Source organism: Aythya fuligula, chromosome 1, assembly GCF_009819795.1.
Source record: "Aythya fuligula isolate bAytFul2 chromosome 1, bAytFul2.pri, whole genome shotgun sequence".
Lineage (NCBI taxonomy): Eukaryota > Metazoa > Chordata > Aves > Anseriformes > Anatidae > Aythya > Aythya fuligula.
Genome location: NC_045559.1, coordinates 156153003 through 156176468, shown reverse-complemented (window position 1 = coordinate 156176468; position 23466 = coordinate 156153003).

Here is a 23466-nt window from a genome sequence, read left to right as displayed (position 1 = left end):
ACACTTGGTAAGCCCTACAGATCCTACTGTTTCAGGAGTGCAAGTTTGTGGTCAAAAGGTCGTAAAGGGAAAACTCGAGGGAAAATTGTGGTCTGCATGTGGGAGATGTTTTCTTATACTGTTTTATGTAGAAAATCTTGTGTTGGTTGTAAGACTGTTAGTTTATGTGTTCCAGCCCACCAAATAGTGTAGACAGTTTTGAGATTGTCTTTTTCTATCTGGTCCATTATCTTTGTACAGAAAGTTAAGACTTTTATTGCATCGTGAACATAGTGAATTGATCTGAACAAAAGGTCAGTGGGGAAAGAAGCTACATTAATCCTGACTATGTTGATTATTCCAGAATTTGATAGCTGACCCCAGAACTCCATAATAAAAAGTCTGTAAATAATGAAGAAAAATAAAAATAAAAGGTTAAAAAAAAAAAAAAAAGTTTAAAACTAACTCTTGCCATTAAAATATACTTAGTTGTCCCTTTTCACTACAGAAAAAAAATATATATATATATATATATATATAATTAATATATACTACATCTCTAGTGCTCGTCATATTTCCTTTTTGACACCAGATCAGTAAAATCCATGGAGAGAGATTTTTCTTTCAATGCTCTTTGGTATTTTTCTTTAGTAAGAACAGCATATTTAAATTGTATGAAACCACACAAGTTCTAAAATACTAGTGAGTTACTCTCTTGCATAAGTTTATTTTTTATTTCTCCTAAGTTAATACACTGGCCATTGAACATGAAACGTAAGTAAGAACAGCATTTTCACAACAAATATGTTAATGGTATTTAGAAAATCATTTTTAAAAATTAACGCAGCATAATTCTTAAATTTCTCTTTTTATTGGGAAGCACCAATCTGGACTTTGTAATTGCTGGATATTTCTGCAGGTTCTGAATCCTGCTAGAAAGTTATGATTCAGTGCTTCTGCTTTTTTTTTTTTTTTTTCCCCAGCTAAAATAGGTAAAACCTTTATGATTATTTCTGCTTTATAACCTGTGATTCTTGTAGTATTATATTTCAAATTAGTGACATGGAGAAAAGTAGAATGTGAGATTAATATCCAATTTTCTTATGCAAAAGATGGAAAGGAGGATATATAGATATTTTCAGCTGAGATCAGCATTCTTAGAATGAAATGTACAGTACAGAAATATTAGCTAGCTTGTTGTTTTTGTGAAACTTCTGTAATTACAAGGGAAACCTGATGCATTACTCAGATATTTTTAAAACACTTTTAATAATTAGATATTTATACAAAGTGAATTCTGTATCCCTTAGGCTTTAATTAGTTTCTCAGGTATTGCTTGCAAGTTTTTAATAAGATACAGAACTTGCTGGAGCTTTTACTAGAAATGATTTTGTAAGTAATTTTATTGTTGTTGTTGTTCCTTCTTCTAAAAAGTAAGAGTAAGCAGAAACAAATAAGGTAAGCGTCTTGCTTCTTGAAATTATTATTTATTTTACAGAATGATAATTGGGTGGTGATTTTCCATGGGCCCAACAGTATTTCAGATTTAATCCAGGAACCTCATTTACAGAATCACAGAAGGGACCTCTGGAGATCATCTAAGTCCACTCTCTCTGCTAAGCAGGATCACCTAGAGTATGACAGTCTAGATCTCTAGTGGGAGTTTCTATTTTAGTAGGAAAAATCAATCAGTGAGATAGATACTTACTATTCTTTCTATCACGTTTGGCTGAAATTGAGAATTCAGAAAACATGATGTGCAATTCTCTGTTCTTTTACATGGACATGCATACTCACACACAATCACAGTTCTTTTCCACAGACACATCATCATCTATGCCATGCTATTCCTCCTATTTTCATCCCAAATCACAACAATATTATTTCAGATTCAGAATATTCAGAGGAAAAAAAAATGGAAAAGAAAAACAAAAAGAACAACTCCTCAAAGAATTTACACATTCGTAAAATTGGTTTTAATCCATCATATGGATTAAAAGAACTATATTATACACAAGTCCTAAATCAAAATTTTTTAATTATACGGAAACTGCACTTTCTTACATTACAATAACATATCTTACATATGGGAAAGAAAAGGCAAAAAGCTGAAATACAGATTTCTAAGATAGAATTGGAACAACTATTTGGAATTATATCATGTTCCATTTGGAAAATAAGTCCAGACTAACAAAAATGTAAACAGTCTAATTTTTTAGGAAGATGTGTCTGACTGTTTTCTGTGAAGTGTGAATAGTCTGACACATCTGAATATATACTTTTACTTAAATCCATTCACATTTAAATCCATGTGTGGTTGTGCATATAGCACTGTGGTGGTTTAACCTTTACTGTCATTGGAAAAGTAAATAAAATAAAATAAAAAATCATAGAATCATCACATTGTTTAAACTGGAAAAGCCCCTAAATGTAATCAAGTCCAACCAATGTTATGTTGACATAACATAAATGAGTCCACCTGTAAACCATGTTCCTAACATCCACATCAACAAGAATTGACTTGGCAAAAATTTAAATAACTTATTTCCAATTAAAGTAAATGTGGGTAGTTAGAAACAAATAAATAATGCAACGCTCCCTGCTTATCACTTTTCACAGGATCAATTTCACTCCCTTGTTTCCAAGTCATCTACCCACCCTGCTTTCCACTCCAAGCAGTAAAAGGAGGATAAGGAATGGGGGACTGCGAGCACCTAACAGCTCATAACAGCTCATCTCTGCTGCTTATTCCTCCTCACACTTATTCTGTGCTCCAGAATGAGACTTTCCCATGGCTGCAGTCTTTCAGGATAAACTTGTTCAGCATGGCATCTCTACAGGCCACAGTTCCTTCAAGAAATATCTATCTGCTCTGGTGCTGAATCTTCCAGAGGCTTCAGTGTGGATAGCTGCTCTGACATGGTCTGTTCCACAGGCTGCAGGAGAATCTCTGCTCTGGACCCTCAGGAGTGCCTACTCACCCTCCTTTTTGTCTGCTAGGCTCAGCTGTGCACTGCAGTAGAGCTAGCTGGAACCAGCTGTGTCTGACACAGGGTAGCCCTGGCCTCTCCTCACAGAGGCCAACCTTGCACCCTCTCCCTTCTCTTACCTCCCAAAACCAGGCCTTGTGCACCCAATACAGGCACTAAGTAAGTTCATGACTATAAATCAGTACTCAGGAAATATTCTGCACCAATAGTTTTCAGATTTATATGAGTGCCAAAAAGTAATAGAGATAAACGTAAGCGCTTGAGTACTTAAATATCCAAGATATATAGGAAGAAACTTTACCATTACAAATTTGTCACCTTTAAAGTAAGGTTCATGATTTGAGCAATTCAAAATTTAGGCATTTAGCTTCAACTACTCAAGCTCTTAGGTGAGTCACCCTACTCTTAGAGAGCCACTTGAGATTACTTACTTACAAGCAATCCAAGAAAAGGTCTACAGAACATTGGTTTCCTAAACTTGACATGGCTAGTGTAAATTCTTCCCTCCTCCCTTTATGTTAAAATATATTTTGTGTATTAAGTTTTGGTATAAATCTCTCTCTTACCCCTCCACCTTTATTATAGAACAAGAAAAAGTACCTAAAAAGGCCATAAATGTTACTTTGTGCTTGTTGATTCCTATTGACATTTAATGAATAACTGTAGAAATCTGTGTGGAAGGCAATTTGATAACAGAACAATAAATGATTATACTGACCCCTCATATTGCAATGTCCTATAGGAACAGGATACCTACATGTTGTCTTGAGTGCATCATTTATCAATACATTTCATTAAGGAGTCTCTTTTCAAGATGTAGTCATTATGTCTTTTAGCCAGTCTTCACAACTGTCACTGAAGTCATCAAACTGAAATTGTATTATTGACTTTCCAAATGCATATCTCTGGTAACTTTTTTTGGTTGATTGTTTGTTTCCCTAGTAGCTATAATAACTCAACTAAAATTCTTGTCTAACTTCATTCCAAAGCTGTGCACTCCTTCTCTGCCTCATTACTAATTTTTCTGGAGGTAAATTTATTATTTTTTTCTTTATCATAAATAACATTCTCACATTTACAACTTTGTAATTAATCTCCAAGTCGTATATGTTGATAGTTTTGACAACTAGAACTGAACCACAAACAAACCAGTATACTCAATGTCTATCACTTGCCAACACCAATATTTGGTCTACTTTCAAAATTATTGTTTGTTGTTGTTGTTGTGGTTTGTTTGTTTTGTTTTGTTTTCATAACATAAAAAGTGATATAGACATTAAGGCTTGAAATTCAAGTCAACTGAGGGAGACATATCTTCTTAAGCAACCTGCCTGGAAAAGTAATTAATTTTTAAGAAAATAATTGATTATGTGCATAAAGCCTGAAGACTGAATTAAAACTCATTCTAAATCTGTTTCTTGTAAAGGAACATCTGTAATGGAAATCTCTTTGATTTGCTGGTTTTGAAAAATAATATGAAACCGTAAACATTGCTAAAATTTCTTAAGTGTACCATGCGAGTTTTGTAGTTTACTTCCATTTCTTTGGCAGTAAATACTTAGCTATCGTCAGAATCATTAGTCAGGATTTTGATTTAATTTCTATATTCAATTTATCTATTTTGTACCCCCAAGAAAATCTATTTTGATTTAATTTCTTTCAATTTATGTGTAGATTCTGAAGAGTCAAATCAGATTTCTTGTGCACCAATTGAAATTTTCAGTTTTATTGATGCTACTCCAAAGGGGGGGAGGGAGGAGTACAGATGATGTATAATTAGAATATTATTTATTTCTTGTAACTTCAGGTATTTTAGACCAAAATGCATCACCTAATATAGCTTCCTCAGTCAGCTTTGAGACACAAATATCTCCAGAAGATTATTTCCTCTCTTTTAACTGATTATCTGAAATATATCATCCAAAAACCTTTTTGTGATCTCTCTCTTTCCAGATGTTTTATACATTATTCTCAATTATCTTACAATATCGGTGAGACACTGTAAGGAAGCAGATCAATTTGTTTTTATTATCATTATTTTAGGTTAAATAATAAACATTTTAACTATAAAAATAAAATTAACCTTTTTTTTTTTAAAAAAAAAAAAAAAAGAATAATTTTGTAACATAAATTTTAAATAAACTGTTTAATTTCTCTACACGCTGAACAAGCCAGAAAAAAAATAAAATATTAAAATGAGAAATAGGAAAGCACAAAGATTTTCTTTTTCCTCACAAATGGTCTGGTGATTCTTCAATTAAGGAAAAAAAAAAAAAAGGGAGAGAGAAGGCGAGGAAGAGCTGAGCTTCTTCATCCCATCAAGCTAATACATAGATTTGCATATCTGGGAAGTATTTCTCAAGATTTCAAAGATTACAAGGAATAGAAACTCCCTAAACAATTTATTACACTATTTACCAGTTTTCTCATTTAACATTTAGATTGTTCCTACTGTTCCCTATTGTTCCCAGTGCCTACTATATTTTTTTTTTTTCTCCAGCCTAAGCCCATTTCAATCAATTGCTTCATGCAAGCAGTTTAAAAATAAATAAATAAATAAATAAATAAATAAATAAAAATATAAAAGTACTATACTCTAAAATCAATACATGTGTACGTTATAACTTCTCGCTTAATGGTTATGGTAATGTTATTATTTCTTCCTGATGCCACTGAGGTTTACATGTAGTTAAATACATGTAGATATCATAAAAGCTTTTCAGTGGGTTGACTAAACAAAACACGTTCTTTTCATTCTCATTCCTAATCTTACTTGTCATTCTTCCATATTTGATTTTTTTTTATTTCATTAAAACCTATACATTACTTCATTAGATATCTACCATAGGCAATCAAATCAATTATTTTCTTCATAGTTCAAAGAAATGTCTCTTGTTTGGTTAGCTTTTTTTCCTTGACAGAGATATGCTAAAATTTTTGCCAAATTTAGTTTTGTTGAATTAGAATATTATAGAAAAGTAAAAACACATGTGAAGAGAAAGAGAAGTGAATAAACTAAACTAAATTGTACTCTTGCCACTGCAGTGCAATGGAAATATGAAGTGTCAGGCTATATGTCAGGTGTTGTATTTAATGTCTTTCAAACAATGTGAAAATTTAAAAACCTATCAAGACGCTTTTTTTTTTCTTCTTCTTCTTCTTATTATTATTATTTTTCTCCCGTTTGATTGTTTAAGTAAAGGTTGCATTAAGAATGTGTTTTTCTGTCAGCATTTATTTCCTTATTTATTTACCTGTTGCATATCCACAAAATCAAGAGCTTTTCAATGCTTTTACAGGAGAATTAGACTATTAATTGACATACAGATTCAAGGTTCTGTGTTGAAATTCTTCAAACCAATGCTCTAAATAATAGATTATTGGACACTTCACACATCTTTTCTTTAAAAAAGTGTTCATTGATTCATAAAATATAACATTTTTGCTGAAAATATCACTGAAATATAATGAATACAATTAATATTAAGAATAATATGTTGTGGATTTTTTTTTTTATTAAAAAATGCTCTAATGGATTTTGTTTGCTTGCTTTTCTTTGTTTGTTTCTAAAATAATTTATGTCAATTTCTAATTTATAAACATTCAGCCTTTGTTCACGTTCACATTGTGTTTTAGAATCTGGTAGAGAAAGCCATATAAACTTCAGTACAATGTGGTACTCAATTTGGAGCCTAAGTACCTATTGGAAAAGTACTGCTGTTTCTTGTAATAAGTGTGTTTAAAGTTGAAATTAATCTATAAGTTGTATTGTTGTTTGTTGTTTTTGTTTGTTTGTTTTGTTTCTAAAGAATATTTTTATTCATACTTGTCTGGAACTTTTAAAGGATATTGAAACAGATCATGGAAACAATGAGGCTTTATAAGATATCTGTATCTTTTCAAGGTCTTTTAAGAGAGCTGAATCTGAGGTAATCATGAACTTTTTCACTTCAGGAAGAATGGTAAATTATAGGTACTTTCTGAAACTGAAAAGAGTCTTTCAAGTTGTTAATGTAGTCTTCCATTATGCAAACTGTTACACAGTGTCAAAAAAAAAAAAAAAAAAAAAAAAAAAAGTCTTATTCATCCTCTTTTCCTCCCTCCCACATATATGATAACATTTTTAAGAATAGTTTTCACCGCCAAGGAAACACATCAGAGGCTTTCACTTATTCTAGCTGAAGTAAAATATGTTCTAAAGGAATAGAAACACTTTCCCAATCTAGAAATTGTATTTCTTCCATTCTCTGTTTTGTTTCTTTTCTTTTTTCCTTCTCCATGTAGCGACTTAAATTTAGCTGGCTGCAGGGCCCCTAACCAGCTCTCTTGCTCCCCCCCCTCAGAAGAATGTGGAGAGAAAATAACATAGTAAGGCAAGTGGACCAAGGTAAAGGAAGACAGATACTGATTACCACCACTGGCAAAGCAACCTCAAATTGGGAAAAAAAAAATATATATATATATATATAAATAGATAAATCATATTTATTTCCCCACATGAGTTAGGTAGTCAGAAACAAAGATGAAAAATAAAACACCTTTCCATTCCCACCACTTTTTCCCAATCTAAGCTTTACTCCTTCATTCTGAAGTGTATCTCCTGTCCCCATTAGCCAGGTGGCACTGGGAAGAGATGGGATTACGGTCAGCTCTTAACTATTCCCCTCTGCCACTCTTTCCTCCTCACATATTTCTTGTGCTCCAGCACAGCTCCTCTGCAAGTTCCTATCAGGAGAACCTGCTCTAGAGTGGGATCTCCATATGCTCCTGTCCTGATTTCAGTTAGAACAGAGTTAGTTTTCTTCCTAGTAGCTGGTAGAATGCTGTTTTGGCTTAGGATGAGAAAAGTGCTGATAACGTGCTGATGTTTTAATTATTGTAGAGTAGTGCTTACACCAAGCCAAGAATGTTTCAGCTTCTCGCTCTGTCCTGACAATGGGTAGGCTGGGGGTACAGCAATAGCTGGGAGGGGACAGGCCCAGAACACCTGACCCAAACTGGCCAAAAGGGGTATTCCAGACCATCTGATGTCATGCTAAACAATATATAGGAGTGGCTAGCCAGGGGGAGGAGGGCTGGACTCCTTGGGGTTAGGCTGGGCATTGGTCAGTGGGTGGTGAGCAATTGTATTGTGCATCATTTGTTTTGTACACATTATTAGTAGTAGTATTATCATCATCATTGTTATTATTATTATTGTTATTATTATTTTCCTGTCTTAATAAACTGTCTTTATCTCAACTCACGGGCTTCACTTTGCAGTTTCTCTCCCCCATCCCAGAGAGGGAGGGGGGAGGATGAGCAAGGGTGTGGTGTTTAGCTGCTGACCAGGTTAAACCACAACAGTCCTTTTTGGCACCCAACGTGGGGCTCGAAGGGTTGAGATATCAACAGATCTGACCAGAGTGTGTTAAACTAAAATTGGTATAAGTATTAGACCTGCTTAATAGTTGCTAGTCATAATGCTGATTGCTTTAATCTCAAGACTGCTGCGCCTGTTTTTCTAAATTGAGTATTATAACACGTTACTTTCTGTATGTGCTCTCTGTCATGTTGTTTATCCTTTCCGGGCCCGGGTTTAAGATCATTATGGTTCTGTGCACTGTAACAGTAGCTTATGATACAATGAAATTTCTGGTCATGACTCTAACTTGGTATTTGTACTCAACACTGTTGTCGACTCTATACTTTCAAAACCATATCTCGGAAACTATTAACAATTACACTTATTGCCTTTTTTCATCAGGAAGACAATCTGTGGAGGGGAAAGGGGAAGATATTTTTTCTTACTTGTTCACTCTCTCTTTCTCCTTCACCACCCTCTTATCCTCTGAGCTTGTTACGATAGTTCTCCAAGATATTGAATATCCTTGGGATACTCAGACCAGCATGTTCTTGTTGTTATGTCTCCTGAATGCATTTAAGGCTTTGTTTAGGGTTAAACAACTACTTACATGTAGGAATCTCATCCAGAGATCTGTCCTGAGGCAGGATAGTTGTGAGTGGCAGGGAGTGTGGGAGGTTATGGGCAGGTTTCTAGGGCAGTGGGCACCTCCAGTGTTTTGGAAGTTCACTCCTGAACAACTGCAAAATCCTAAGAAACTGGTAGAATGCTTGAAAAAATGGTATAATGACTCTGGCAGTTCCAAAGTGACACAAATCACTGTAACATTCTGGGGTTTGGCCCGTGCCTATTGAGCTGCAATTAATACTACTATCAACTTAGTGACACACCCAGTGGCCACTCCAAGTCCTGTAAAAGACCCAATGGCCACTCCAACTCCTACGATGGACCCTGCAGCTGCTCCAGGTCCTGTGACTGGGTCAGAGAAACGAACTGTAGCAGTGCAAGTTGCCCCTGTAGAGAAGGTGAAAAAAAATGGTACAGAGTTTTAAGACATTAAGAACACAGAGAGTCTTCTGCTAAGTCTAGGTGTAGAGAAGATGATGCTGGGCCATCAGGGATTCAGGAGGAGGAAGATGAGGATGCCAAAAAATTAACAATAACTGCCCGAAACCTATAACAACATGAGCTATGAGATGTGTGAAAAGATTTTGGTCACTGCATAGGTGAGCAGCTTGTCACCTGGCTGCTCCAGTGCTGGGACACCGGAGCCAATTGTGTGGAATTAGAGGGCAAGAAAGCCAGGTGGCTGGGATCCCTTGCTAGAGACGCAGGCATTGACAAAGCAATTGCAGATGGAGCACAATCTCACAGCCTCTGGAGGTGTCTCCTGCCAGCTGTGAGGCAAAGGTATCCCTACAAAGAAGAACTTGTATGTCTACCAGACAAGTGGACCACTATGGAGAAGGGAATCCAGTACCCGAGGGAATTAGCTGTACAGAAGGTGATTTATGAGGACCCAGACCTTGGACAAACATCCACAGATCCAGATGAAGTCAGGTGTACACGAACCATGTGGCGGAAGTTTGTATGGAGTGCACCATCATCATATGCCAGCTCATTGGCAGTAATGGCCTGGAAAGACGATGAGGAACCCACAGTGGATGAAGTTGCTAAACAACTCCGGCAGTACGAAGAAAGTCTCTCCTCTTCCTTACAGGCCTGCGTCTCAGCTGTGGAGAAACTTTCTGAAGAGTTCCACCAAGCTAAAGAGAATTTATCTTCCTCGCCACCTGAACAAACCAGTGTCCACCAACTAAAAGATAATGCTTTGGAGAAATTGTCTGAATAGTTCCACCAACTTTAAGAGAGATTATTTTCCCAACCACCTGTACAAACCACTGTCTCAGCTATCAGGGGTAAGCATGCATCCGCACAAGGAAGACAATATGGTGGGTACACACCCTATGCCACCCTGTGATTTTACCTACAAGACCATGGAGAAGATATGAGAAAATGGGATGGAAAATCTACCACAACCCTAGAGGCATGGGTACATGAGTTGCAAATTAAAACAATCGGGAAAAAGAGATTTTCTGAAAAGTTTGATGCTCCAACTTCCAGCAGGCAGTCTTTCAAACACAGAAACGAAGAAGATTCTGACCAGGATTAGAGGAGCCCTGCCTCCAGCCAGGGGGAGGAAAGGGACAATCGAGTTTATTGGACTGTGTGGATTTGATGACCTGGCACTTCAGACACACAGAAGTATAAGGCTTTAGTAGACACCAGTGCACAATGTACTATAATGCCATCAAGCTACAAAGGGCCAGAGCCCATCTGTATTTATGGAGTGACAGGGGGATCTCAGCAGTTAACTAACAGTATTGGAGGCTGAAGTGAGTCTGACTGGGAATGAGTGGGAAAAGCACCGTATTGTGACTGGCCCAGATGCTCTGTGTAATCTTGGCATAGACTATCTTAGAAGAGGATATTTCAAGAACCCAAAAGGGTTCCGGTGGGCTTTTGGTATAGCTGCCTTAGAGACAGAGGGCATTAAACAATTATCTACCTTGCCTGGTCTCTCAGAGGACCCCTCTGTTGTGGGGTTGCTGAGGGTTGAAGAACAGCAAGTGCCAATCGCTACCACAACTGTGCACCAGCGGCAATATTGCACCAGCCAAGACTCCCTGATTTCCATTCATAAGCTAATTCATCAATTGGAGAGCCAAGGAGTGATCAGCAAGACTCATTCACCTTTTAATAGTCCCATATGGCCAGTGCGAAAGTCTAATGGTGAGTGGAGACTAACAGTGGACTATCATGGCCTGAACGAAGTCACGCCACCACTGAGTGCTGCAGTGCCAGACATGCTGGAACTCCAGTATGAAATGGAATTGAAGGCAGCCAAGTGGTACACCACAATTGATATCGCTAATGCATTTTTCTCCATCCCTCTAGCAGCAGAGTGCAGGCCACAGTTTGCTGTAACTTGGAGGGGAGTCCAATATACTTGGAATCGGCTGCCCCAGGGGTGGAAACACAACCCTACTATTGGCCATGGATTGATCCAGTCTGTGCTGGAGCAGGGAGAAGCTCCTGAACACCTGCAGTACATCGATGACATTATTGTGTAGGGTGACACAGCAGAGGAAGTTTTTGAGAAAGGGAAGAAAATAGTCCAAATCCTTCTGAAGGCCAGTTTTGCCATAAAACAAAATAAAGTCAAAGGATCTGCATGAGAGATCCAGGTTTTAGGAATAAAATGGCAAGATGGATGCCATCAGATCCCAATGGATGTGATCAATAAAATAAGAGCTATGTCTCCACCAGCTAACAAAAAACGAAACACAAACTTTCCTAGGTGTTGTGGAGTTTTGGAGAATGCATATTCCAAATTACAGTCTTGTCGTGGTTTAACCCGGCCGGCAGCTAAACATCACGCAGCCGTTCGCTCACCCTCCCCCCTCCCTCTCTGGGACGGGGGAGAGAAATGGAAAGTGAAGCCCGTGAGTTGAGATAAAGACAGTTTAATAAGAAAGGAAAATAATAATAACAATAACAATAATAATAATACAATGATGATAATATAATAATACAATGATGATAATAGTACTACTAATAATAATATGTACAAACAAGTGATGCACAATGCAATTGCTCACCACCTGCTGACCGATGCCCAGCCTAACCCCGAGCAGTCCAGCGCCCTCCCCCGGCTAGCCACCCCTATATATTGTTTAGCATGACATCAGATGGTATGGAATACCCCTTTGGCTAGTTTGGGTCACCTGTCCTGGGTCTGTCCCCTCCCAGCTCTTACTGCACCCCCAGCCTGCCTGTTGGCAGGACAGAGCGAAAGGCTGAGGTGTCCTTGGCTTGGTATAAGCACTGCTCTGCAACAATTAAAACATCGGGGTGTTATCAGCACTCTTCTCATCCTAAGCCAAAACATAGTATTCTACCAGCTACTAGGAAGAAAATGAACTCTGTTCTAACTGAAACCAGGACAAGTCTGATTGTAAACCCACTCTACCAAGTAACCCATAAGAAGATTGATTTTGAATGGGGCCCTGAGCAACAACAAGCCTTTGAACAAATCAAGCAGGAAAAGTTCATGCAGTAGCCCTTGGACCAGTCCGAACAGGACCAGATGTAAAGAATGTGCTCTACACCGCAGCCTGGGAGAATGGCCCCACCTGGAGCCTCTGGCAGAAAGAACCTGGGGAAACTCAAGGTCGACCCCTGGGGTTTTGGAGTCGGTGATACAGAGGATCTGAGGCCCGCTACACTCAAACCAAAAAGGAGATATGGGCAGCATATGAATGAGTTTGATCTGATTTTTTTCTGCTTTTTTTTTTTTTTTTTTTTTTTTTCAATCTGCAAATGCCCTGTGAGGGTGGTTACAGCAATGGAAGCAAAACAATTGGCAGCACAGGGGCAAACCCATCTGGGCTGCTGCAATGTGGCAAGATATTGCTGCTCGGGTGGAGAACCTGGTTGTAAAGGTACACCACATAGATGCTCACATGCCCAAGAATCTGAAGAATGTCAAAACAACCAGCAGGTGGGTCAGGCTGCTAAGATTGAAGTGGCTCAGGTGGACCTGGACTGGCAACATAAAGGTGAATTATTTATAGCCCGATGGGCCCTGTGTATAGCCCTGTGTGGTGTTTAGCTGCTGGTCAGGTTAAACTACAACAGCTCCATTGTGTTCCTCTCCATGGGCTTCTCCATTATGGTCTTCTCCAGTAACTGAAGCACCTCTTCTCCCTCTTTCCTCTCTGACTTTGGTGGTCACAAGGTTATTTCTCATGCTATTTTTTTCCTCGCTTAGCACTGTCTGTGCAATATTTTGCCCTTTAAATATAGTTTTACAAGGGCACAACACACATGGCAGAGGAGTTCAACTTTTCAATCAGGAGTAGGTCTGATTTGGAGCCAGTTGGAACCAGTTGTGTCTGAAATGGAGCAGACCTGGTTTCTTCTCACAGAGGCCACCACTGCTGTTCTCCCACTACCAAATCTTGGACAATATACAAAACTAATCCAAATATTGTCAAATAATTTTATAGCCCACAAGGAAGTTCTGTCAACCTGATTTCAAATATGTACTGGAACAGCATTCTGTGCTGGCAAATATGGTATATAGAAAAGCTAATCTTAGATTTTAATATTCATAAAATCATAGAAAGTGGGACCTACTAAATCAGATTGCCCAAAGCCCCATCCAACCTAGCCTTGAACACTTCACAGTGTGAAGATGGAGCATTCACAATTCTTGGCAACCTGTGCCTAGTGCAGAATTCCTTCCTAATGTCTTATCTAAATCTACCTTCTTTTAGTTTAAACCATTACCCCTTGTCCTATCACTACACTGCCTGGCAAAGAGTCTTTTTCCAGCTTTCCTGTAGAGCCTCTTTAGGTAATGGAAGTTTATTATAAGGTCTCCCTGAAGCCTTCTCTTCTTCAGGCTGAACAACCCCAACTTTATTCAAAGGAGAGGTGATCCAGCCCCTCGATCATCTTAGTGGCCTTTCTGGACTTAGTCTATTACTTCTATGTCCTTCTTGTGCTGGGGGTCCCAGAGCTGAATGCAGTACTCCAGGTGGGGTCTCACAGGAGCAGAGTAGAGGGGGAGAATCCCCTCCCTCAACCTGCTGGCCACACTTTTGATGCAGCCCAGGATATGGTTGATTTTCTGGACTGCAAGTGCACATTACCGGCTCATGTTGAGCTTCTCATCAACCAACACCCCGAGGTCCTTCTCATCAGGACTGCCCTTAATCCATTCTCCACACCATCTGTATTTGTGCATGTGTCTTGTTTTTGGCTGCACAGAGTTAATTTTCTTTATAGTAGCTAGTATGGTGCTGTGTTTTGGATTTAGGATGAGAATAATGATGATATCACACCATGGTTTTTTGTTGTTGCAAAGCAGTGCTTACACAGAGGCAAGGACTTTTCTACTTGTGCTGCCCTGTTAGCAAGGAGGTTGGGGGTGCACAAGGAGCTGTGAGGAGACACATCTAGGATAGCTGACCCAAATGGACCAAAAAGATATCCCATGTCATATGATGTCATAAAAAGAAAATAAAGGAAAAAATGAAAGAAAAAGAATATGGAACATTCCAAGTGATGGCATTTGCCTTCCAAAGTAACCATTACTCTTGATGGGCCCTGTTTTCCCGGAAATGGCCAAACATCTGTCTGCCTGTGGGAAGTAGTGAATTAATTTTTTTTAATCATACGGAGAGAACCTGGTGTGCTGACTCTAAGGAATAGTACAGAGTGTAGAGCAGAATAGAGACACTTCAGCTAGGCTCCATGATAAGATGTGAACTTGATTGTTCTTGTGTACCCTGAGACCAAAAAGCTAAATATTTGCTACCCTGAGCCAATGGCCTGTCATATTTTTGACTAAATGATGTATTTCAGTGATTTTTGCTCATTATTCTATCATTGTAATACCAAAAGCTACCTGCCTTCAAGGTGTGACCACCCCTCACTGAGCACACGCTCTGAATTTCTCTGTGCCTACACCTTTAAACAGAAAACTTTGCACCAACTGTAACCAAGGTATGCATGATTAGAGTCACTCTAGCTCCACCTAAAATATTAAAAAAATAATATAAATTGTCTTAAGAGAGAAGGGATGTTAGGGAAAATACCATTGTGACTTCTGGGATGAGCGTATGTGCTGAGCCTCTCTTCACCCCACGTTGGGAAGCCTTTGGGTGAGATTTGAACACTTGGTTATACCAGGTGTCGCTGCAAAAACTTAGAAATCTCTATAGAAACTTTATACCTTTTAATGCATTTATGGCCAGGCTGTGTTACTCATACTTTTGATACTTGAATGTGCTTTGCAGACAGTGAATATATCACTGGCAATCCATAGGATCTGTGTACCTGTTGATTTAATAAATTGCACTACTCATTAAACCTAGCCATGATAGCTCTCACTGAATGCAACCAAACTCTTTAAGTGTGGCTGTGGTAGTTCATAGAGAGTGACTAGACTGAGGGTGTTTTACATTATCTGTGAATCCATAATAGTGATTCATTACTTTGAATGTGACTGGACTTAAAATGGTTAATTGGGTATACCCTTTATGCATCAGACAGTTTAGTCAAGACTATTCTAGACATCCAATTCCTATATTAAATGTTTCAGCCAATGTCCTCAAGCAAATAATAGAATACAGAATTGGAAGATGAGATTAAATAACTAGATTTTACATAGATGAAACCATAATCTTATCTGCTTGTCCCTATTTTCAGCCCCACTGAAAAATTACCTGCAGATTTTAAACAACTAAACTACTAAACTAAATGGATTTCTTAGCTTGACTTGTATTAGAATATAATTTATGAAGTGATGTGAAGGGGGAATAAAAAGCTTTTGCTTTCTATCTGATACAAAAGAGATGTGGATGGCCTCTTACAAAAGTAAAATTCACATGCTATAAATTTCATGCAGAAGACCTTTTTCCATTTTTGTACAGACGAAATTTTATTTTGTGCCAATAGAGACATTTGATTATGAGCAAATACAGAGATAAAAATTCATTGTTAATACAATTAATGATTTAATAGTTTAGATGGTTGCTACCACTATGGAACAAGCAATAAGCCAATCAGGCCAAGGTAGGCCCAGGCTTATTCTGAGACCCAGAGCAAAGTATATGGCCTTGTACTCGATGGGAAATATCTTATTCAATTATGCTTTCCAATACTGCTTTATATATATATCTAAGCAGACTTCATTCTTTTTGATATGAAGAGAAATATTCAGACCTAAACACTGGAGTCACAAGGGCTTTTCTGAATAAGTTGTTAGTTCTATGAGTTATAAAACTTTTTTTTTATTCCTGGTCTTTCATCATGAGAATCTTTATAGACCTGAAGGCCTCTATATTTCAGGCTATCAGCTGGACTCCAGAAATATTTGTTAAAGATTTACAGTTCACTACATAAAATAAAAGTGTCCCAGGTTCCATAAATACATTTTTTTTTATGACTATTTCACTGAAATCTCCATGACTTTAAAAGAAATTAAGGTAAATATTTTTTCATGAGTTTTGGTAGACTTGAATCTTTGACAGTGTACAGAGCAGTAATATGGAGCTTAGAAGGCCTGCCCACATGCTCAGATGGATGCATTTCAGAAATGCAAAAATTTAGCAATTGGGAAAATGTAAACAAACAAGCAAACAAAGAAGCAAGATTTTTTTTTCCTGGTTTGCTAAATATGGCTAAGTAACCAAAAAAAATGTTAAATACTGCCACGTTTTGTTTGTTTGTTTGTTTGTTTGTTTGTGTATGTGTGTGTTTGTTTTTATTTTATTTTATTTTATTTTATTTTATTTTATTTTTTTATTTTATTTTATTTTATTTTATTTTATTTTATTTTATTTTATTTTATTTTATTTTATTTTATTTTATTTTATTTTATTTTATTTTATTTTTTGACTATTAAATCTGTAGGCAAAATTGGAGAAACCTGTCTTGTATTATTTATAGATGCATATAATTCTAGTGAGGAAACAATGTGAAACAGAGAATTACAAATACCAGGAATGCATTGAGACATACAAATGTATATATTCATTTTTTATGACTTGAGGAAACAGCCTTACAAATGTGATGTGATTCATGTCGTTTTTAAAAGTCTTGCAGATGACACCTATAAGTGAGTTATTCATGAGTCACTAAGCAATCCATAGTGTTATTGTTCATGCCTTATATTTCAGGAGTGCTACACTAGTACATTTCTAATATGAGACTAAAGAATCTGCCTAGATCCTTTAGTAACTTTTAGTTTGTTATTAAGTAATCTATGTTGCTTACCTACCCAGTAAGCAACCTGATTTATACAAGGTTTATTTAATAGCTCTTAATACTATTTCTCTTAATTCTGATTAATCTACAAGAAGACCATAGATATTTTAATACTATTCTGCAATAATATTCAGGGAATATTATCCCCCTTCTGCAGCTGTCATGATTAATTAGATGCTGTCTTCTATATAAATAATTTAAACATCTAAAAGCTGTAGCTTAGGCAACTAAATTTAAACTTGTGACGCTAGCGACCCAAACTCAGCTGTCATTTAAATTATGAGATGGGAAAGGTTTGGATATGCTATCAGCTTCTTGCTTTTAAAGTATGAAGAGTCTTCTATTAAATGTAAGATACATTCTTAGTGTAGAAACAAGGTGAATTACTGCCTTATTATTACTATAATAATGCCTTATTATTACTATAGTCAGTGTCTATGCCTTATAAATGCACATTCCAGGCTGTACTCATGATTCCAATGAATTTGCACTCTTTTTCTCATTTAGTGACCAAGACTGAACATGAGACACTCTTTCTGCCAGCATGCACATCTTTGCTAAGTGCAAAAAATAAATACAAATCCACACTGACAGGAATAAATTCATTTAATTTTTTCAGTACCTTCCAGGTTTGTCTTTTTTTTTCCCCCCTAATTTAATTATTAGATTATTAATGATCCACTCCACTGCCCTTTACAAAGAAGTTCAGGGAGTCCATTGTCTATATCCAAAATCATTTTAAAATCCTTGGTCTGATAAATAGTTTTAGCTTTTGAATCATAGATTCAAAGACTTTCACCTCTTTAGAGCTACTGATGTACAGTAAATGGATTTCAGCCATTCCCACCTATTCTAATTTCTTCTGGTTCAACAGTTCTTACTGTCTAGCCCTGGCATCACAATTGCAAATCACACTCTGATCATATTCTTCAAATATTAACAGAACTCTCGTCAGTTCTGCATTCAGGACTGAGTGAGTGAGTGTCATCATAGCTCTCTTTTGCATATGGGTTCAACTGCCTAAAAGGTATAGTTGTTTAGTTGAATGCTCATTTTCATGGACATGTGATGTTAAAATCCAGTGTGGACTTCTGCATGAATATGCAGAATTATGAATTTCATAAGTGTCTACTTCAATAATTCCATTATATGTCAAATATAATTACATATATTTTGTTGTGTGTCCCCTGCCTCACATTTACATTCAAAATTATGAAATAAATAAACTTACAAATAACATGTAACTTTTATTTATTTATTTATTTATGACTTTTACAGAAGGGCAGTTGGAAAAGTGTCTCCACCTTCTAAATTAATGTATAATGTTTATTATGAACACTGGTACAAGACAGCACATGCAAAAGAATAAATTGTATGAAAAATATTACAGAAATTTGTTACAAAGAACATGTAGCAACATAAAGCAATATGTAGAACGATTGCAGCTTACAAATATTGACTAAATAAATAAATAAATAAGTAATGTTTGTACAATTGCGTAACATCCTGCAGGTCCATAAACCAAAACAGGCTATCTTAATGAAATGGGAATTTAATATGAATTTTAAAAGAATATCATTACATTTTGAAAGATCTTGATTTTATTAATGGTGGGAAGTCTGCATGCATATTTGGAAAAAAAAAAAAAAAAAAAAAAAAAAAAGCAATAACATATCTTGTCAGTATGCTTATTGCATGACAAAATCTGCAAAATTGATGTTTTTTCCCAGAATTAGATCCTCACAGACAAAATTCACACTGAGCTGCAGAATTTCTGTAGGAAATAAACAGAATGATTAGAAGTCCCAATTCCTTTTTCTTTTTTTCTTGTTGAATAGCCTCAATCTTGAAAACCATATTTCAGAACCTATTTAGATACTTTTGACAATTCTTCAACTAATAGAAAATATATTACTAGTTGGTCATTGATTTTCCATAGATATCATGATATTTATGATATTTCCATGATATCAATAGTTTCAAAAAGACGAAATAAGACATCTGCTCTGAAAAACACACTTGTGAAAGTGAACAGATGAAACTGCAGGAAGATGGTAGAAATGATAGGTTGCTAAATTTCCCTTTACAATAAAAGGGACATTTTCCTTTTCCCTTTCCAATGAGACACTTCACCTTTCAGCATTCTTTTCTTTCTGCCAGACTAATGTCAGAATGTATATGTAACATCCTGAACCCAACTTATTTAGAAATAACATTAATATAATAAATAAGTACTTTCAATGAGGTCAGCTGACTAATTTCTTTCTTACTAGGAAATGTGGAAGAACACCTTGTATCTTGAATTTTACAAGAGAATTAAGAATTTAGCTCAGCACTGAAAAAAAAAAAAAAATATATATATATATATAATGCTGTGAACAATACATTTCCTGATTGAAAAAGTAATATGATTTTTAAAGGAAAAGAAATGAGAAATTTGTAATATACTTAAATTACAGTGGTAAGCGGTATATGGTAATTCCAGAAGAAATTGCAAATTGCAGTGGTATTTCACAGTCAAAGTACTTCAAAAGTCAAAAACTAAAAAAAAAAAAAAAATAAAAAATCCACCCACAAAATATATAAAAGAGTATTATATAGATACTGGCAATATCAGTATGGAGAATACAACTATATTTAGAAATATGGAGAATACAACTATATTTAGAAAGCAAAAATTTCAACAACCTGCATGAGTTTACACTGAAAAGGTAATATTTTTGAGTAAAAAAAAAAAATGTAGAAAGAGTGATGGTAAGCTCAAGAATGAGAAACCAGAGACAACAGAATACTCTGAAGGCATAATGACAGAAAAGTGCAAAGAGAGCATACACTGCAGTCACAGGTTGAATTAACAAGATCCTTGTCAACCAATAGTCAATTATAAGGCATTGGTTAAACCCAGTCTAATGTAGACATATATGAGTTTAGATGTACCTCTGTTCCTCTGCTTATTATAAAGACTCTAACCTGATGAGATCAGACACATGTCTATACTGTATATTATCAAGAGGGCATCACCCACGCTGTCGGATACAGTCTACAAACATCACAGACAAACAAGGATGAAAAGTTGCAGTGGAACAATGCAAGAACAAGGAAGTATAGCTGTTTAACCACAAGCATGTGATTATGACAGCATGAAAGAGGAAACTAGGATGTTCTAAAGTAACCTATCCTAAGTTAGCATGATAAAATACAGACCCTGGGTGGAGATCTGAGATGATAATGAATGACCACTTGAGGTTAATGATCTGGCACTGAGCTTGAGCATGCATGTTACTAAATTATGTGACCAAAAACAACTAATAAGTTGTTAATGAGTTGTTCTTCTTGAGCTATATAAAAGGCCTGGCACCCAACTCTCAGTGTGCTTGCTTTGTGAATTATTACCTGGTACCCAGTTCTTCATGGTCTTGAAATAAAGATTAATCATTGGACCTCATCTCAGTGTGCTTATTAGCTCTAGCACACTGGGCATAAACCCAAATTTTGTTGAGGGCCAACACCACAAGAGCTGGAATATCATGGGCTGCAGCATGGAAACCTGTTCTGACGTGGTTCACCATGGGCTGCAGGGAGAAAGTCTGCTCCATCATGGTTCTCTCCACGGGTTGATGGGTAATTTCTGCTCTGGCAGCTGGAGCAACTCTTCCCCTCCTTCACTGACCTTAGTGTCTGCAAAGATGTTTCACAATTTTTAGCCTTTCTTAAATATGTTATCACAGAGGCATCACCATCTTGGCTGCTGGGCACAGCCATGTCTTGCTGGAGCTGCCTGGAACCAGATGTTTCTGGTCTGGAGCAGTCCTGGAAGGTCATGGAGGCCACCCCTATAGCCCCCAGCTGCCAACACCTTGCCACAGTCATCCAGTATACTACATATCTGTCTTGACTGTGTGTTTAATATAGACCTCAGAAACTCATCAATGTCCCCATCAAGTACATAGTTTTTGTCTGAGCTAACACTTCTATTTAGGTCAAAACTGAGTGTTGATTTAAACTTCTAGTAATGGAGAAATGATAATATTATTTCTTTTTTATTATTCTGTAGTGGCAAATTATGTATATCAGTCAGTGTTCTAGTAGGGTAGAAGGATAAAGCATACTTTTCAACAAAAAATAGACATAATCATTTACAGGAAGTAAATCTGCATGAATCCTTACTTGGGAACACCTACGTATCAGTCTTTTTACTGTCATTTACTGTAAAGAATAAACAATGGAAAATATTTTAAATACAAATTCCTGGATTTTTTTTTTTCCCTTTGGCAGTAGTTCCTGAATAAATTAGGAGGCTTTCTGTCCTCAGTACTTAGATAAGTTCACGGATTCAAGTAATGCTTGAATTAATTATTTCTTGGGTTGATTTCTTCTGTGCCTACATGGTTCTCTGGTCTACACATAACAACATTCTTCTCTGTATCGATTTCCAAATTTTCCAGTGGAAGAAAGAAGAATATATAATATATTCATCCACTTGTCTAGCACTTATGGTCTCACCTGAATACAAATGAAGTCAGAGAAAGAAAGGATTATAGTTTTTATTTTCTGCCACCAATCTTTGGTTTTATTAATTTCTGTTTTTCTTTCATCTAAGGTTGTAGAAATGTCACATATGAGAAGTACTGAAATATAATGCTCATTTCACTTAAGTCATTTAAAAGTAAGGGCTCTAGTATAAATTTGCCATTTGATTCTTCCATGCAATCAATGAAGAAATGTTGGCATCTCCGAGGATGAGCCATTACACCTTTTCAGATGCTTATCTTCATTCCAGATGAGTCATCTTCTGGAGCTGCATGTTTCTGTTCCAAACTACAGAGATTTCTGTTCCAACTTCATGTTTCTTTCAGAAATATGTTTTAAAACCATAAAGCACCATCCAATGAAGGAAATTCAGCACAGAGAATATTTTTAATATTTTAGTTACGTACTTTTGTGCTTTGCTTATTTAAAAGTTACATGGATTAGGTAATCTGTATAGTTTTATTATGCAGAGTAAGTTTAAGTATATAGAACAATATACTATTTAATGTTCATGTACAATAATTGACTTCATTTTATTTCAGCAAAAATCTTACGAAACAACAGGAGACAAGATTGATAAGAAATAAGTGATCACTGCAAACACAATTTACTTTTGCACTGAGGATACAATGTATCTCTTCAAATTTAGCCCCACATTTTCAGTAATATAAAAAATTTCACAGAATATGGTTACATTTCTAAGGATCCACCTGTCCTTTTGTTAATGTCTACTAATAAAACAATTCATTAACATATTAAATAATTGTTTATAGAAATGGAAATTCAGTAAGTAACAAAAAAGTAATGTTTTTGACATATTACACATTAATGGTTTAAAGATGAAATGATTCCAGTCATTTTTGAAATATTACGAACTTCAGTGCTGAGAAAATGTTTGAAGTAATATAAAAGGAAATAGCATTAATATGCATAAAAATGAATAAATCTTTAATTTGAATAAACTTCCTCTGCAATAAATAAAACTGGTCTAGATTTCTTAGTGTCTTCCTTTCCTGATGCTAAGACTTTGTATTATGCTTGTATTACCAAATGACCCATCTTGCTCTAATTTGGAGTCACTTGAAAATTTTTTGATCTAGCTCTCCATTGCCTCTTCCAAGAGGCAGACCTTAAATAGGATAGTTTTCAGGATAGATACCTACGATTCTCCTCTTACTACAGTAACTCAAGTACAACATGTTAACCAATACCCTTTAAGCCTGAGTTTTTTAGCTATCTGCCTGGAGCATTCAGATAGTAACTTACTTAACATTGCAAAAGACAGTGTCAAAAATATTTCTAAAGTTGAAGTAAATTCAAAAAACAAACAAAAAAAGCACACAGAAAAAAAAAAAAAAAAAAAAAAAAAACAAAACAAAACAAAACAAAACACTTTTTTTTTTCCTCACTCACACACTTGGAAATTTTATCATACAATGCAGCAATCATGTTAGGGATGAGGGCAATGGCTCAACTGAATTGCATCTACACTAACGCATTCAGCATGGGCAAAAAACAGGCGGAGCTGGAAGCCATTGTGTGGCAGGCAAACTATGACCTAATTGCCACCACTGAAACATGGTAAGACCCACTCCCATGACTGCAGTGCTCCAATGGATGGCTATAAGCCCTTCAAAACAGCCAGCCAACAAGGGAGAGGCAGTGGTGTGGTTCTATTTTAGAGAGTGTTTCAGTGTTGTAGAGCTTGGGGCTGGGAGTTGAGTCCCTGTGGGTAAAGGATCAGAGAGAAAGTCAACAAGGCAGACATCCTGGTGCAGGTCC